At 41.2% G+C, this 18,358-nt stretch overlaps 1 protein-coding gene and 1 non-coding gene across 3 annotated transcripts in view; one reads left to right on the forward strand and one right to left on the reverse strand.

The window, feature by feature from the left end:
- SCAND3 (SCAN domain containing 3) overlaps positions 1 to 17,872 on the reverse strand; it is a 46,310-nt gene extending 28,438 nt beyond the window's left edge. For both annotated transcript variants that reach the window (XM_063605225.1, XM_063605226.1), the window contains exon 1: positions 16,210 to 17,872. The gene's annotated coding sequence lies outside the window, so the exon portion shown is untranslated. The remainder of the gene's footprint in view (positions 1 to 16,209) is intronic.
- TRNAA-AGC (transfer RNA alanine (anticodon AGC)) lies at positions 7,334 to 7,405 on the forward strand. The gene has a single exon. It is a non-coding gene; the product is annotated as a tRNA-Ala (tRNA).
- Positions 17,873 to 18,358: the final 486 nt, after the last annotated feature.

Below are 18,358 nucleotides of genomic sequence, written 5' to 3' on the forward strand. Positions count from 1 at the left end.
GAAGTGAGAATTATGAAATAGACCCATAGTAAACTTATCTTTGACAAGGGAGCAAAGGCAGTTCAGTGGAGAAAAGCATGATTTTTTAACAAATTTTAATAAAACAATTGGAGATCCATATGTTAAAAAAAAAAAGACTTTAGACACTGACCTTAACACTTTCATAAAAATTAACCCAAAATTGATTACACACCTAAATGTAAAACACAAAACTATAGAATTTCTAGCAAATAACATAGGAGAAAATCTAGGTAGCGTTGGCTTTGGCAATTAGTTTATAAAAACAACACCAAAAGCAAAACATCTGGAAAAAAAATAAGTTGGATTTTATTAAAATTAAAAACTTCTCTGTGAAATACACCGTTAAGGGAATGAAAAGAAGATGTACAAAGAACTCTCAAAAATTTAACAAGAAAACAAACGACCCAGTTAAAATGTAGGCAAAAGATCTGGACACTTCACTAAAGAAGGTGGTGGCTAAGCTTATTTATAGATTCTCAACATCATACATCACTAGGGAATTAAAAATCAAAACAGCAGGTGGGGAGTGGTGGCTCATGCCTGTAATCCTAGAACTTCGGGAGGCTAAGGCAGGCGGACTACTTGAGGCCAGGAGTTCGAGACCAGCCTGGCCAACATGGCAAACCCCCATCACTACTAAAAATACAAAAATTAGGCGGGCATGGTGGTGCGTGACTGTAGTCGCAGCTACTTGGGAGGCTGAGGTGAGAGGCCTGTTTGAGCCCAGGAGATTGCAGTGAGCTGAGATTGCACCACTGTACTCCAGCCTGGGTGACAAAGTGAGACTCTGTCTCAAAAAAGTAAAATGTAAAAAAGTAAACAGAGTTTTAAGAAATTTATCACCCAGAAATAATATATGAACTTACTTTGGATCATAAATCGAACAACTCACCCATAAAAAATTTTTTGCATAACTGGGAAAATTGAACACGGACTAGGTATTAGATAATATTAAGAATTTTAGTTAAATATTTTAGAAGTGATAAAGTTATTAAAATTATGGTTTTGTTTGTTCGTTCTTTTTGTTTTCTGTGACACAGCCTCAGGAGGTCCTGACAACATGTGCCTTTTCTTTTCTTTTTTTTTTTTTTGAGACAGAGTCTCACTCTGTCGTCCAGGCTGGAGTGCAGTGGCGCGATCTCGGCTCACCGCAAGCTCCATCTCCCAGGGTTCACGCCATTCTCCTGCCTCAGCCTCCGGAGTAGCTGGGACTACAGGCGCCCGCCACCACGCCCAGCTAATTTCTTTTCGTATTTTTAGTAGACATGGGGTTTCACCGTGTTAGCCAGGATGGTCTCGATCTCCTGACCTCCTGATCCGCCCACCTCGGCCTCCCAAAGTGCTGGGATTACAGGCATGAGCCACGGCGCCCGGCCACATGTGCCCATTTTTTAAAATGTTCTTTTCTCTTAGACATATACTGAAGTATTTAAACATCAAATTACATGATGCTTAGAAGTAGCTTAAAATACTTCAGTGGAGAAAAGGAGAGATGAATGAAATAAGAATGGTAAATGCTAATTTTTGTTGAACCTGGTTGATATGTGCATGGAAAGTCATTACACCATTCTCTCTAACTTTATGTAAGTTTGAAAGCTTTAATAAACAAAACTAGAAGAGCTTTTTTCGATGCAAGCGTTAGCTGTCAACTACCTGTTTTTGTCAATGATATTCAAAATTACTCTCACTCTTGTTTTGAGGGGAGAAGGGGGACAGGGTCTTGCTCTGTCGCCCAGGCTGAACTGCAGTGGTGTGATCTCAGTTCACTGCAGCCTCCGCCTCTCAGGCTCAAATGATCCTCTCACCTCAGTCTCCCAAGTTGCTGGGACTACAGGCATGCACCACCACACCTGGCTAATGTTTGTGTGTGTATTTTTAGTAGAGATGGGGTTTTGCCATGTTGGTCAGGCTGGTCTTGAACTCCTGAACTTCCGCCCACCTCGGCCTCCCAAAGTGATGGGATTGCAGGCATGGATCACTGCGCCCAGGCAGAATTCTCACTCTTAAGGCTCCACCGATGTTGAGGTGTTTGAGGGAGGGAAAGTTGTTGTTCTGTGGGACCCTGGTGCTGAAGACATGATCTGGGTAACCCCTAGCTCTTTCCTACCCACCCACCCCTCTATGCCCTCCATTTCCCTCTCTCTTCTGACATAATGAAGCATGCAGGCCTGAGTGAAGGAGTACCTTCTGGCAGCTATGGGAACTATGGCTATGCTGATAGTGCAGATAATGCCTGTGAAGAAGAAAGAAAGACTCACTGAAAGTTTGATCTATATAGGTCCTTTGGTTTATTTTTTAATTTAATTTTATTTTTATTTATTTTTTCTGATGGGCTATCTTTTCTTACATATGATGATGATAATTCATGACACTTAAATAGTGATGTTTTGTTTTGTTTTCGACACGGAATCTTGCTCTGTCACCCAGGCTGGAGTGCAGTGGCATGATCTCAGCTCACTGAAACCTTGGCCTCCCAGGTCAAGTGATTCTCCTGCCTTAGCCTCCTGAGTAACTGGGACTACAGGTGCTCACCACTACACCCACCTAGTTTTGTGTTTTTAGTAGAGACAGGGTTTCACTAGGTTGGCCAGGCTGGTCTCAAACTCCTGAGTTCAGGTGATTTGCCCGCCTCAGCCTCCCAAAGTGCTGGGATTACAGGCGTGAGCCACAGTGCCCAGCCTCTTTTTGCCTAAATCTTCCTAATAATTTTTGATGATAACGACCTCTCTTTCTTCTCTGCCCCAATACCTCATTCTTTAAATAAAGCTTATGATTTTGGCATGTTTCTAGTAGGGCCCAATTCATATGTGTATTAGTCTAGTTACTGTTTTATATTAACTTTATAAATTCCATTGACTTGGCTTGTAATAGCTTTATGATTTTTGCTACTTAGGTAGGCCATTTGATTATTGTTGGTGACAGAATAATGTAATTACTAAACTCTGAATGGAAATAAAGTATTCAATAAACTCAGATTGAACTTGGAGTATTGTTGCTTTAATCTAGTGTATTTATGGAAAGCAAATCACAAAGGTGGACTGTTGAGTAAAAGAAAATATTAAAATATTGTTAAATACTCTGTATTGCTGCTACTTTGGGATTTACCCATTTATAGCCACCAAAAAAATTTTTTTTTTTTTTTTTTTTTGAGAGGGAGTCTCACTCTGTCGCCCAGGCTGGAGTGCAGTGGCGCGATCTCGGCTCACTGCAAACTCCGCCTCCCGGGTTCAAGCCATTCTCCTGCCTCAGCCTCCCGAGTAGCTGGGACTACAGTTGCCCCCACCACGTCCAGCTAAATTTTTTTTGTATTTTTAGTAGAGACGGGGTTTCACCGTGTTAGCCAGGGTGGTCTCCTGACCTCGTGATCTGCCCGCCTCAACCTCCCAAAGTGCTGGGATTACAGGCGTGAGCCACCGTGCCCGCCCAAAATAAATTTTTAAATAAAATTTTAAACACTTTCTCATTCTTAAAGTTTACTTTGATGGGTACACAAGTCTAGACTGGCAATTGTTTTATTTCAACACTTCCAAAATATATCTTATTGTTTCCTGGATTTTATCATGAAGATGCTTGTTAACATTCTAATTGTTCTTTCTTTGCAGAAAATCTATACATTCTCTCTTGCTGATTTGAGACATCCTCTTATGTTTGTTATAACACAGTTTCAGTATGAGGTGTGTAGTTATAGTTGTTTCTCTTTAACGTGCTTGTGACACATTTGCTTTCTGACTCTCTAAGGGAAAATTTTCTCTCCAATTTGGGAAATTTTCCAGGTATATTATATCTAAATATTACCTCACTTACATTTTTTTCTCTTCTTTTATTCCTGAACTCTAATCGTATATACTTCAGAATTTTCACATAATCTTCCATTTCTATTATTTTTTAAATCAGTATTCTGTGGCTGTGTAATAAAGTACTCCAAACTCGGTGGCTTAAAACAACATAGAACTCAGCTGAAATGTATCATCTCATCTCCTTGTAAAATCAGCTGGATTTACAAATTCAATGTGAGTTGGCAGGTCAGCTGGGACTCGCTGCTCCTGGATGCCCTTAATGCCTGGATGTCTGATACTTGGCAAGGGCTATTTTCTGGAGTTCATCAGTTTTCCTTCATGTGATCTCCCCAACAGGACTGCCCAGATTTCTTATACGGTGATAGTGTTCCAAGATGTTGAGAACTGAAGCTGCAAGCTTTCTTGAGACCTGCACTTAGAAGTAGCACAGCATCACTGCCACTGTGTTCCAATGGTCAAAGCAGATCACAAAGGCAGCCCACATTCCAGGGTTAGGGGAAAAAGATTTGGCCCCACCTTCTGATGGGAGGAGATGCAAAGAATTCGCAGTCGTGTTTATCTATCTCAGCTTGCTTCACATGTTCCATGTTCTTAACTATTTTTGTTGTATTCTGGGTTAAGGTTTTGGCTTTATCTTTCAGCTTAGTAATTCCTTCCCCAGCTGTAGCTAATATGCAAAAAAATTAGGAAATTTTTTTGGCCAGGCACTGTGGCTCACGCCTATAATCTCAGTACTTTGGGAGGCTGAGGCGGGTGGATTACCTAAGGTCAGGAGTTCAAGACCAGCCTGGCCATCAAGGTGAAACCCCGTCTCTACTAAAAATACAAAAATTAGCTGGGCGTGGTGGTACACCCCTGTAATCCCAGCTATTCGGGAGGCTGAGGCAGGAGAATTGCTTGAGCCCGGGACGCAGAGGTTGCAGCGAGTCGAGATCATGCCACTGCACTCCAGCGTGGCTGACCGAGCGAGACTCTGTCTCAAAAAAAAAAAATTTTAACTATTACATATTTATTTCTTGAATCTAAATTTTTACATAATTTTACTCACTCTTTTGCATACTTCATTTGTAATCATATCCTTAATTTATTGATATATGTCAGACATAGCTATTATACATTTTGTACCTTAAAATTTAACATCTACAGTTCTTTAGGTTTCAGTATGACTTTTTGTATCTGTTGAGTCTCAAGCATAGTAATTTACCTTCTTAGGTTTGTAGTAATCTTTATTATTAACCTTATTGTGTGATCTTAACATAAGAGAGTTCTGCAGGCCTAACTCGGGGAAGTTTTCTTTCAGAGAGGATATATTTCTACTTCTGCCAGGAGCTAGGTGACAAATTTGACCCTGAACCACTTGGTCTCACTATAGGTTTTGGCCCATAACAAGAGTGTCAGGCTCAGCTCCTCCAACTCTCTGCTTTTCTGATATTAAATATTCATCCTCACAGTTGTTTTTCGATTGGTATCTGACTTCAGGTTAAACCCACTCCTCTGTTGGTCCAAGTTGGCTTCCAGCAGTTCTTGCTCCCAACTGTTCCAACTCCCAGGAACTTTAGGCAGAGTTCCCACAGCTATGGCTTTGACTACTCACTACCCTGATCTGGGCTCCAGGTGTTTCTAAGTCACTTTAGCGCCCAGAAAATATTCATTTATTTTTGTTTTGAGTGACTTCTAAAGAATTCCTTAATCCTTTGTGAGACCAGAAATGTCACAAAAAGTGTACTATCCAGAGACTTTGTTGGGAAGATTTTTTTTAAAGCAAGAACAAAAAAGTACAGACCAATGACTGAAAAATATATAAGCACGCAAGATTATCTATTTAGTATTCCAATGGAGAACGTATATCCTGAGCCTAGTCATGCGAAAGTATCAGTCAGTGAAAGACATTCTATTTTTAAAAATGAAATGAGGCCGGGAGCAGTGGCTCATGCCTGTAATCCCAGCACTTTGGGAGGTTGAGGCGGGCGGATCACGAGGTCAGGAGTTCGAGAACAGCCTGGCCAACATGGTGAAACCCCGCCTCTACTAAAAAATACAAAAAAAAAAAAAAAAAATTAGCCAGGCATAGTGGCAGGCACCTGTAATCCCAGCTACTCAGGAGGCTGAGGCAAGAGAATCATTTGAACCCGGGAGGCGGAGGTTGCAGTGAGCCGAGATCGCGCCATTGCACTCCAGCTGGGCGACAGGGCGAGACTCTGTCTCAGAAAAAGAAAGAAAGAAAGAAATGAAAATAACACTATTTTTTAAATGACATATCAATGTCAAAAAAATAAAGACTATGCAAATATTTTTCATTAAAGAAGACTAAAAAAGACAGGACAACTAAATGCAACGCCTGACCCTAGACTAGATCCTATATGAGAGGAAAACATCAGGTCAATTGGTCAACTTGAAATGCAGACTGTAGATTAAATACAGCTATTGTATCAATGTTAAATTTACAAAAGTTCCTAATAGTACTGTGGGTATATAGAAAAGTACTTAAGTAAAGGAAATGGACGTGATGTATGCAACGTACAGGAGAGAGAAGAAGCAACTCATAAGGCAAATGGGGTAAAATATTAATAATATCTAAATCTGAGTAAAGGATAGAAGGGTATTTTTGTATTATTTTTATTTTTTCAACTTTTTAGTGAGTTATAAATTGTTTGAGAAAGAGAGAGGGAGAGATTTCAACGGAGGTGCCTCAGAAGTCAATAGTTGTGAATTTGGGTTGGGCTGGGCCAGCTCTTTAAAATATGAGAAGCTTCCCCCACCTCCCCTCACAATTCGAGAAACCAATAATTTTTCATTGCTCCATGGTTTCCTACAGATTGGTCGCCAAGCAACAGATGCCAGCCCTGCCTTACCTAATTCATCTTTTTTTCAGATAACGCTACTACCCTACCCCAACCCCCACCAGTTTGGCTTAGCAGGGGACCCTCAGAGTTTTGTCGGAGGTAAACTACTCTAGACGTGCGGATCTGGGTGCCTACGTGATGCCTCTCACCCGGGCCCAGATTTCCAGTTTGTCCTTGTGATTGATTCATGACATCTTGAGCTCGCAAGAACGTTCCCTGCCATCACCACTAAATGTTCAGTGGACGTTTTGGGCTTTTGGAAACGGAAGTGATTTGAGGGTCTTTGTTCCAAGAAAGGCGGTGCTGGGCGCGGGGACTGGAACTCGGTAGGCGAGGATCGCCTTTGACGCCCCCCTACAGTTTCCCTTCAAACACGTAGGTCTCAGCTGGTACCCCGGCTGCGCTACTGGCTTTGGCCTCCTGGGGCCTTATGGTTGAAAACAGCAGGAAATGAAGCTGGAAAAAGCGAGAGACAACAGATTGTCTGCTTTCAGGCTCCTTCCTTTGTAATTTCACTGTGTTGCTTTCTTTGGACGCTGCTTGTGCAGGACCCAGCCTAGCTGTTTCACAAATTGCGGAGTTTGCATTCATGATTTCATTGCAATTTACCGAATCTTTGAGAAATACTGATTATAAATCATGAAAGAAATGCAAAGCAAGCTCTCTGTGGTTGGGGGTGTAGCTCAGTGGTAGAGCGCGTGCTTAGCATGTACGAGGTCCCGGGTTCAATCCCCGGCACCTCCACCAGTTTTGGGAGTGCGCACTTTCTCCTCTCAATGGACCGCCTTTCCACTTTCCTTTCTCCCTCCCGTTAAATAAACCTAGTCTCATTCATTCAATTTTCTGCTTGTCTGTACAGCCTTCGCAGTGTTAAGTATCTGTATCGATAGCATTGCCACACCAGGAAGGTCTTGAACCCTTTGTAAAAGCATTTTCGCAAATTAATCAGCCTGGTTTCTTTGGATTTCATGCTATGGTATTACTGAAAAACAGAAAGAAAAAAACAGAAAAAATATAAAAATAATAAAAGACCCTTTGTTTTATTCACTGTTTTTTTTTCCTTTTCTTTTTTGAATTCTGAAGAGTTCTTAGAGCAAAGAACAGCATGGAGGTGGAATAGCAGAAACATATCTTATTGATGTCTTTCTTCTGAGCTTCCAACCACCCTATACCTTACCTTTTCTTGAATCACCAGATATGGAAGCAGTGGGCCCCGTTAGTATTGTGCGGTGATAGGTACATGAAGGACAATAAAATGCTGTCGGTCATAGCATGGGGTGCCTCCCAAGTCTAACCTGAATGAGACAGAATGGATTGGCTGGTTAAATGAAACCAGAACTACTGTCCTTTTGCTGAAATAGCTTAGTGGGAGTGTGAGAGACCAGGCATCCAAATATCTCTTGTTCAAGAAAATTTCAGTAAAAATAAATGACATGTTTTTGGGAAAAGGGCTTGTGGGGTGCCTGCATAAACTGGCCATAAAAATATGAGACAATATGTTGTGGAAAGCCACAAGAGTCCTCTGAGGAGGAAAGCCTCCTAATTGCCATCATGTTCCCATGCTCAGAGCGAGACCCGCTCTCTTATCTGTAAACACTGCGTTCAAGGAGAAAGACACTCCTTTGAAATACTGGAATGTGGACAGACTCCAAGTTAAGCCCGCTCCCACTAGCTACTCTCCGATAAGTTAAAGATATGCTGTTTGAGCACAAAGGAGATTCATTTAAACCGCTATTGCTATAAACTACGGCTATGACGCACTGCCACCTTTTCACTGTTTCGCCCTGAACATCTGCTTCTTAGATCTAAGTTATTGTACTCTATAAATAGTGTGGAGACCAGAGCTCTGAGCCTTTTGCAGCCTCCATTTTGCAACTGGCCCCCTGGCTCCCCACCTTTACTCTTGTCTCTTCTCAATCCTTTGTCGCCACCGGACTTTGGGTACCCTACGGGTGGTGTTGAGGCTGGTCCCCAACACATGTTGAACTCATTTTACAAACACATTTAACTAGATGACCACCTCCACTGCCCCAACACAAAAAAGTATCCCACAACACCTACATATGTTAATCCAAATCAAAGGTGATTTGCCTACGCCAGAGCTAGTATGAAATATTGATTAAATACATAATATGAGAGGAAAGAAACCAGTTTTTCCCTTTTTAACTTACTGATTTCTAGAAATTATGTTTTATTCTGATAAATTATTCTGTATAATATATAATGTTAATAGATGTTTATGAGGCTGGGCATGGTGGCTTATGCCTGTAATCCCAGAAATTTGAAAAGCTGAGGCAGGAGAATTGCTTGAGCCCAGGAGTTCTAGACCAGCCTGGGCAACATAGAGAGATGATGTCTCTTTTAAATTAGCAGGGCATGGTGGTGCATGCCTGTATTCCCAGCTAGCTACTTGGGAGGCTGAGGCAGGAGAATCGCTCGAGCCCAGGAGGTTAAGGCTGCAGTGAGCTGTGATTGTGCCACTGCACTCCAGCCTCGGAAAACAAAGCGAAACACTGTCTGAAAAAAAAGCGGGGGTTGTGGGGAGGGCGCTGTTCATGGTATGTATTTCCATTTAAGTCTATTTATGGTATTTTGGGATCAAATACATTTAAATTGTTTTTCATGACAAGACAAGGATATTCATTATCTTCACTACTACTTAACATTGTAATGGAGGTATTAGCCGAAGCATTTAGACATGAAAAAGTAATTAAAGGATTAACTATTGGATAGAATGGGATAAAGCTATCGATGTATCTTGGTAGGATTATATATCTGGAAGCCACCCCTCAAAATGAAAAACTTACTATAGAGAATTTGGTAAAGAAGCTGGTTGCAAAGTTAACATAAACATATACACTCATACACACACACAAAATAGCTTTTCCATATTCAACCTTTGGAGGTTTTTGAATATCAGTTTTATTTTGAAAGCTAACACATGAAGGAAAAGAATCAAGCATTTATCCTATCTCTCCTGTATGGAATGTATTTCAGGATAAACATATAGTTGATGAGGGAAAGATTTTTCTTCTCAGGAAATAACAGCTAATAAATGCAGGAGAGATTATAAAACTACAACATTTTGCAACTGGTATTGCTATAACACATCCAGGTCACAATTGGCAATGGCTGCTATAACCATGAGGTGAAATTGGATGAAGGACTCTAGAATGGTTGGATTAGGCTGATGTCACCTAAAACCAAAGCTAAATTTTATATCATCAAATGTGAGACAACCACATATCATGTAACCCATAATAAAGTAAAGTAGAACATACCCAGGACCACAATAAATACTTGTGTTGAAAATTAAATTTCTATAATCAAATAGATAAAAACCATTTGTTTAGAGTAAATATTGGAGATACAGCAATGTGTTTAATAACATTATAATGATGCAATCAGCTAAATCCAGAATGTGGAAAATTCTCCTGGACAAACTGACCTTCAAGAAATAAATGGCATGGAGTCCAGGCACGTTGGCACATGCCTGGAATCCCAGTGCTTTGGGAGGTGAGGTGGGCTGATCACTTGAGTTTGGGAGTTCGAGACCAGCCTAGCAACAGAGTGCAACACCGTCTTTACTAAAAATACAAAAATTAGCCGGGCATGGTGGCAGGCGCCTGTAATCCCAACTACTCAGGAGGCTGAGGTACAAGAATGGCTTAAAGCCAGTAAGGCTTTTTTCCCCCAGGTTTTTAAAATAACCTTAATTTTTTTAACAGGTAATATGTGCATTATAGTAAATTAAAAAACACAAGAGGCCAAGCATGGTGGCTCACGCCTGTAATCCCTGCACTTTGGGAGGCAGAGGTGGGTGGATCACCTGAGGTCAGGAGTTCGAGACCAGCCTGGCCAACATGATGAAACTCCATCTCTACTAAAAATACAACAAATTAGCTGTGTGTGGTGGTGTGTGCCTGTAATCCCAGCTACTCAGGAGGCTGAGGCAGGAGAATTGCTTGAACCTGGGAGGTGGAGGTTGCAGTGAGCCGAGATCGCGCCACTGCACTCCAGCCTGGGCAACAAGAACAAAACTCTGAAAAAAGAAAGAAAGAGAGAGAGATGGAGGGAAGGAAGGAAGGAGAAAAAAGTAAAACACAAGAAACAAAGAACAAAGTCATCCACAATCACAAGTAGTTTATACTTTGATGTGTCCTTCTAGGTCCTGTGTGTGTAGACATAACATCCAGTTATATGGGATTGAGATTCTACAGTATATAGTATATATTATGCTTTTTTACACATCATAAATATTTACCAATTCAAAATTGCAAAGCTATATGAGTATTCTGATAACCAAGAATATACAGCACCAACTCAGTCTGTTAGAAAAACAACGTACTCTTGCTTTTTTTGGGACAAAAATTTTATAGAAGGCAAAAATGGAGACATGCCTCTAGATAAAAGCATTAGCAGAGTTCTGATTAAAATACTGCATTCCCTTAGTGCTCAATTTAAAATAAAACATAAAGCAACTGAATACACTAAGTATAATGTTTCTAAGAGAATTCATTAACAGATCTATACCATTAAAATATTAGCAAGAAGATATGTTTCCTTTTAATTACTTCATGTATTCCTATAGTACAGCCAAAAGAGATGCACATACACCAATGGCTATCGTCAAAATGGAAATATGGACACATCTGCATTCATCTCTCCCTTTATACTTCCTTCTGCCTCTCTACTGCTAACCTGATGAACAAGTCCTGGTATACACTACCCAGTGGTGGTTTCACAATTCCATGTCCAAGATACATCTTTTCTAAAGATGTTTACTGAAAAGTAAAGTGCTCATATAGACCTATGGTTATCATCTAAAACCATGTTCTAGATAATGGAGATACTAGCAAAGAGCCCTTCCCTTCAACTTTCCTCTTTTCCCTCTTCCACCGTCCAGGTGGCTATGTCCAGCTCCAAGAGGTGGATTAACAAAGGTCACTCCTGGAAGACAGGCCTTCCTAAAAACTAACAAAAGGATATAAATGGATTGTTTTACTACCTCTGCTTCCAACACACTTTGAGCAAAAGGACTTGCATTTTAATATACAACAATATTAACTAAAATGCACATATAGAACAATGGTTAGACCATCTGAACTAATCTAACTCACCTGCACAGAACTCTTCCCCCTACATACTTCTTCCCCACAACTTGCCACTACCCAGCGAAAAGTCAGTGTACTCTCCAAAACCTCAAGTTTAACAATTCCATTCCCAAATACAACCACTCCCAGACAATTTTGGTGAAAGGTGTTACTTTAGTATCTACTTTTAACCTATGTTGTGTGCTTTTACACATCTAGAAAGACAAGATGTTTCAAATAGGAGTTGTTTCCCACTGTATATACAGTAGCAGTGAATAAATGGTGCATATACATAACACAGGCTATAATTTAAAAGTGTCTTCTAAATAGGAACATTACGGCCTAGAATCATTTCCCTTCTCACCTCTAAATTAACCCTGTGGACAGGTATGAGCATCCAGAAGAGGTATAAGCATCCAGTTAGAGATTTTAACAATTTCACTTCTGTGGGGTTTTTTTTGTTTTTTTTGTTTGTTTGTTTGTTTGTTTTGAGACGGAGTCTCACTCTGTTTCCCAGGCTGGAGTGCAGTGGCGCGATCTCAGCTCACTGCAACCTCTGCCTCCCAGCTTCAAGCGATTCTCCTGAGTAGCATCCTGAGTAGCTGGGACTACAGGCGTGTGCCACCATGTGCCCGGCTAATTTTCTTTTATTTTTAGTAGAGGCGGGGTTTCATCGTGTTAGCCAGGATGGTCTCGATCTCCTGAGCTCGTGATCTGCCCGCCTCAGCCTCCCAAAGTGCTGGGATTACAGGCGTGAGCCGCTGGGCCGTGATCACTTCTGTGTTTTTAAGAACACTCTGTGAATTTTAACATAAGGTGTACTCAATGTATCAGTTTACTAACTCTACTTTTGTCATACACTAGCAACCTCCTTAACATCTGGAAAGACTAGATGTTGTAAATTAGGACTCGTTTGTGCATTTATATACACTATATACACAGCATAGTAAAAGACCATAAACACACTGGTATAAAACCCTTTGCACTTTCTTCTCCTTCCTCCCTGAACCAGCACAAATATAATAATGTGTACTGCTCAGGGAATTAGTTTGATCAGTTTTCAAAAGACAATATTTCATACGAATCAAAACGGTATCTACAATGCATTTTGTGCATTTCTAAACATTTAGAAAGCCTAGATGTTTCAATTAAGGACTTAAGTTTGTCCACTATATACATAGTAGTGTTGAATAAACCACACACATGTAACAGTGGTTATATCTGAAAGTGTCTTCTAAATTGAAACATTCTATTCTAGAATCCTTAATTTCTTCCCACTCCTCTCCACCACAAACTCAGTGGATATAGGCACTTGTGTCACTTAGCTGATGTTATCATTTCACTTCCAAAAGTCCTTTTCAGGAGACAGTCTTTAAATGAATTTTAACACAAAGTGTACAAAATGGGTTAGTTTATTAACACTACTTTTGTCATACGCTGGCAACCTCTTTAATATCTAGAGACTAGATGTTATAAAATTGACTAGATATTATAAAATTTAATATATAGAGACTATATATTATAAAATATACACTCAACAACTCATTTGTCCAGTATATACACAATATGCGCAGTATAGCAAAGTTAAATGAAAAGCACATAACATATAAGGCAATGGATAAGCTGAAATTTTCTAGTACACACTAGCAAAACACCTTTTGCAGTTTCTTTCCTCCCACCTCCCTCAACTCAACGAACAAGTAGAGAGCACACTGTTCAGAGAGGTGGTTTAACAATTCCACTTCCAAATACAGTATTTCCCATCAGTCTTTAAAAGCTATTTACAAAGTTTTATTCAACTACTTCTGCTTTTAAATACATCAAGCACTTCTAAATAGCTGAAAAGACTAGATATTTCATATAATTTTTCCACCATGTACACAGCACTGCTAAATAAAATTGCATACATGTAACAATGGTTATAATCTGAGGTATCTTCCAAATATGATCATTTTAGTCTTGAACCATTCCCTCCTCACTTCCTTCTCTCTGCCTTCAATTCAGTGGACATGTACAGGCACATGTAATGCTTAGAGATGGTTGAACAAATTAGTATCCAAAAGTCATTTACAGAAGACAAGCTTTCCTATGAATTTCAACACAAAGTGTACAAAATGAGCTAATTTTACTGAGTACTTTGTCATACACTGGCAACCTCAAACATCTAAGGGACTAGATGTTGCAAAATTATGACTCATTTGTTTATTATAAACTTTATACACAGCAAAACAAAATCCACAAAACATACAGAAAAATGGTGTCTAAAAAGTCCAAGTATAAGCACACTAGCGTATTACCTTTTGCAATATCTTCCCTCCCACTTCCACTAAACCATTAAACAAGTATAGACACTACTATACCACTCACAGGGGCGGTTTAACAATTCCACTTTCTTTTCTTTTCTTTTTTTTTTTTTTAGAGGGAGTTTCGCTCTTGTTGCCCAGGATGGAGCGCAATGGCGTGATCTTGGCTCACTGCAACCTCTGCCTCCCAGGTTCAAGCGATTCTCCTGCTTCAGCCTCCCAAGAAGCTGGGAATACAGGCATGTACCACCATGCCCAGCTGATTTTGTATTTTTAGTAGAGACAGAGTTTCACCATGTTAACAGACCATGGCTGGTTTCAAACTCGTGACCTCAGGTGATCCACCCGCCTCGGCCTCCCAAAGTGCTGGGATTACAGGCGTGAGCCACCGCGCCTGGCAACAATTCCACTTTCAAAAGACACTATTTCTTATGAATTTTAGCAAAAAGATATTTTTAAGTGATCATTTTACATTAGAGGTTAAATGTTACCTGTACATTTAACATATGCTGGGCACTTCTAAACATCTAGATAGGCTAGATGTTTCAGGTAAGGAGTATATTTGTTGTCCACTATATACAAAGCAGTTTTCTTTTTTCTTTTCTTTTTTTGGAGGCAGGGTCTTGCTCCATCACCCAGGCTGGAGTGCAGTAGTGTGATCTTGGCTCACTGCAACCTCCGCCTCCCTGGTTCAAGTGATTCTCCTGTCTCAGCCTCCCAAGTAGCTGGGATTACAGGCATGCATCACCACACCCAGCTAATTTTTGTATTTTTAGTAGAGATGGGGTTTCACCATGTTGGCCAGGGTGGTCTCGAACTCCTGGTCTCAAGCAATCCACCCACCTCAGCCTCCCAAAGTGCTGGGATTACAGGTGTGAGCCACCGTGCTGGTCCTGCAAAGCAGTCTTGAATAAACTGTACATATGTAACAATAGTTAAAATCTGAAAGAGTCTTCCAAATAAAAATATTCCAGCCTAGAACCCTTCCCATCTCAGTCAACCCAGTGGCCAATAATGCTCAGATTTTCAGAAGACAATTTTCCCAAGGAATTTTAAAACAGTATGTTCAAGATATATTAGTTTACTAACTCTACTTTTGTCATATACTGGAAACCTCTTTAATGTCTAGAAAGTCTAGATGTAAATTAGGACTTGTTTTCCTCTATAAACACTGTATACACAGATAAGGAAAACAAAGTGCACAGACATGAGAGACAATAGTTAATCTTGCCTCACCGTAAGCACACTGGTGGCATAGAGCTCTCTGCACAGCCTCCTTCTCCTCCTGCCCTGAACCAGTGCATAAACACAATGTTTGTTACTGAACTGGTGGTTGGCCATTCCCCTCTCAAAACATTTCATATGAATTTTAACCAAAAGATATTTACAAAATGTAATATTTTACTATCTCTAAATTTAACACGTATTAGACACTTCAGACCATCTAGAAAGACTAGACATTTCCGGGAGCAGTGGCTCAGGCCTGTAATCCCAGCACTTTGAGAGGCCGAGGTGGGCGGATCATTTGAGGTCAGGAGTTCAAAACCAGCCTCGCCAACATGGTGAAACTCGTTTCTACTAAAAATACAAAAATTATTAGGGCATGGTGGTGCGCGCCTGTAATCTCAGCTACTTGGGAGACTGAGGCAGGAGAATCACTTGTACGTGGGAGGTGAGCCATGATCGCGCCACTGCACTCCAGCCTAGGCAACAGAGAGAGACTCCATCTCAAAAAAAAAAAAAAAGACTAGACATTTCAAAAAGTACTTGGAGTTGTCAACTACATATACAGTAGTGAGGAATAAAATGCACACACAAGACAATGATTATAATATGTAAACGTCTTCTAAATATAACCAGTCTGGCATAGGACCTTCTTCTCGTCCTTCTCAGATCTTCTCCATGTCCTAGTCTAACCCACTGAACAAACGTGTATGTGTCTGCTCCAGAGGTGATGCAACATCTCCATTTCAAAAAGTCATCTCCAGAAGATGTTTATTTTCTACGATTTTTTTAAACAAATGGGAATTTACAAGATGTGTGATATTCTTAGTCTATCATACGTCGGCAGCTTCTTTACATCTGGAGGGGCTAGATGTGGCAAATGTTTTCTTGTAAAAGTTTTCGGGGAAGCTGAGAGTAGCTTTCTCACCTTATACACTCGGGCCTTCTATAAACGCTGGTACATCTTCCCAAAGCGTGGTGGGCATCTCCAAAGCGCCAAATGTGGCTTGTTACTCCATTTCTCTCTTCCCACATCAAGGTCTGGTAGAAGGAAGGCCAACCGCCCCATGGCCGTTACCGTTCTACTCGTCCTCATCCGGGACTGCGCTAACCTTCTGGCCGTTAAAGCCGTTGTCCACTGTTATCAGGACCAGGTAGTCTCGCCCAACTGGGACAGAGCGGTCGCCCGAGGACCGGATCTGCGCGGCGCAGTGGCCTAAAAAGGAGGCCGAGCCAGTCCCTAGCTCCGCCTTCCCGGTCCCTGCGCCCTAGTGGCCTCTGCGCGGTTCTTCCCGACCCGCAAACACGCCGCCACCCAAAGGCTCTGTGTCCCGGCGGCCACCCGGTCACCGAGGTGTGAGGAGAGGTTCCCCGCTGCTTCAAGTCGGGGCCCGACGGGTTGGAGCCGAGGCCCCGGCTCTGCTGGAGCTCCAGAGCCCGAGTCTTTCTTAAGAGGCAAAGCTTTCTTAAGAGGCAAAGCGCGGGAACTGACGTCGGGGTAGGGCGTGCAGGGCGGCATACTTAGTTACTCTGGTTATCTTGAGTTAATGAGCCACCCTGTCGTCTGGCCGGAGGCAAGAGACTGTAAATCGATTGATTGTTCAACATTCCTTCCCAAAGTGGGACACTGGGCAACCTTGGTTGTCTCCTAAGGTCAGTTCCTGGAATTCTTTTAAATGCATAGTTCTAACATTATGGCGTCAGTGAGGCAGTGGGGTAGGTTTTGTGATCAGTGGAGATGCATGAAGGAATGCCCTAGTGGGGGTAGCCTGCAGCCAAGCCCCCTTTCTACTCTGCCTCATTTTAGTCTATTTTTATTTCAGGTAGATTTAAGATAATCATGGTCTTCCCTTCTCTTCCACAGCAGTTTGTAGAAGGCTCCTCTCTTATTTTTATTTATTTATTTATTTATTTATTTATTTGAGATGGTGTCTCTGTCACCCAGGCATGCAGTGGCACCCAGGCATGCAGTGGCATGCACTGGCATGATCTTGGCTCACTGCAACCTCCGCCTCCCGAGTTCAAGCGATTCTTTTGCTTCTGCTTCCTGAGTAGCTGGGATTACAGGCGCACACCATCACACCCAGCTAATTTTTTATATTTTTAGTAGAGACGGGGTTTCACCATGTTGGTTGGCCAGGCTGGCTTCGAACTCCTGACCTAAAGTGATCTGCCCGCCTCAGCCTCCGAAAGTGGTGGGATTACAGGTGTGAGCCACAGCGCCTGGCCTATCTATTTATTTATTTATTTATCTGGGCTCACTGGTGCCCGACCTCTTAGGCGCAGGTGATTCTCCCACCTCAGCCTTCTGAATAGCTGGGACTATAGACATGCACCACCATGCCCGGCTAATTTTTTTGTATTTGTGGTAGAAATGGGGTTTCCCCATGTTGCCCAGACTGGTCTCCAAGAGCCTCCCACCTGGGCCTCCCAAAGTGTTGGGATTACAGGCATGAGCCACGGGCGCTCCGCCTATTTGTTCCTTTTAAAAAATCTAATTTTCCCTTTCTTGTCTCAGATTTCTCCCATAATTTGAATGTATTTAATGTGCCTTTTTATTTGTATGTCTTATTGTAACTTGTGTTGCTTTTGTGCATATATTTTTATATATGTAAATAATGTGATTTATAGAGTTCAGTATTATTTCTTACTCTTTAAACATGATGTTTTGTATGTTACTACATGTATATTTTCTTCATTGTTTCTAATTGTTTCTGGCCAAACTAAGGGTCTGGCTGCTGTTTCTCTATGCTCAATAACGAGATGCAGATGAACTGGGGAGGAAGAGAGTTTTTATTCCTGTAACTGCTTACAGGAAGAAGGCCTGGAAATTATTGCCAGACCAACTCAAAATGTCAAAGTTTTCCAGAGCTTATATACCTTTTAAGCTATATGTCTATGTGTAAATGTGCATTCATCTAAAGACATAAGTGATTAACTTCTTTCAATCTATAACTAAGGTCTCAGTCTTGAAGACTTTCCTCTGGAGCCTCAGTAAGATTACTTAATCTAAATGAGTTTAGGTGCTGGGGTGATTACCCTTATCTTGTCCCCTGCTAAATCAAGGTTTGGGGAGT

This window comes from Pan paniscus, chromosome 5 (assembly GCF_029289425.2).
Source record: "Pan paniscus chromosome 5, NHGRI_mPanPan1-v2.0_pri, whole genome shotgun sequence".
Lineage (NCBI taxonomy): Eukaryota > Metazoa > Chordata > Mammalia > Primates > Hominidae > Pan > Pan paniscus.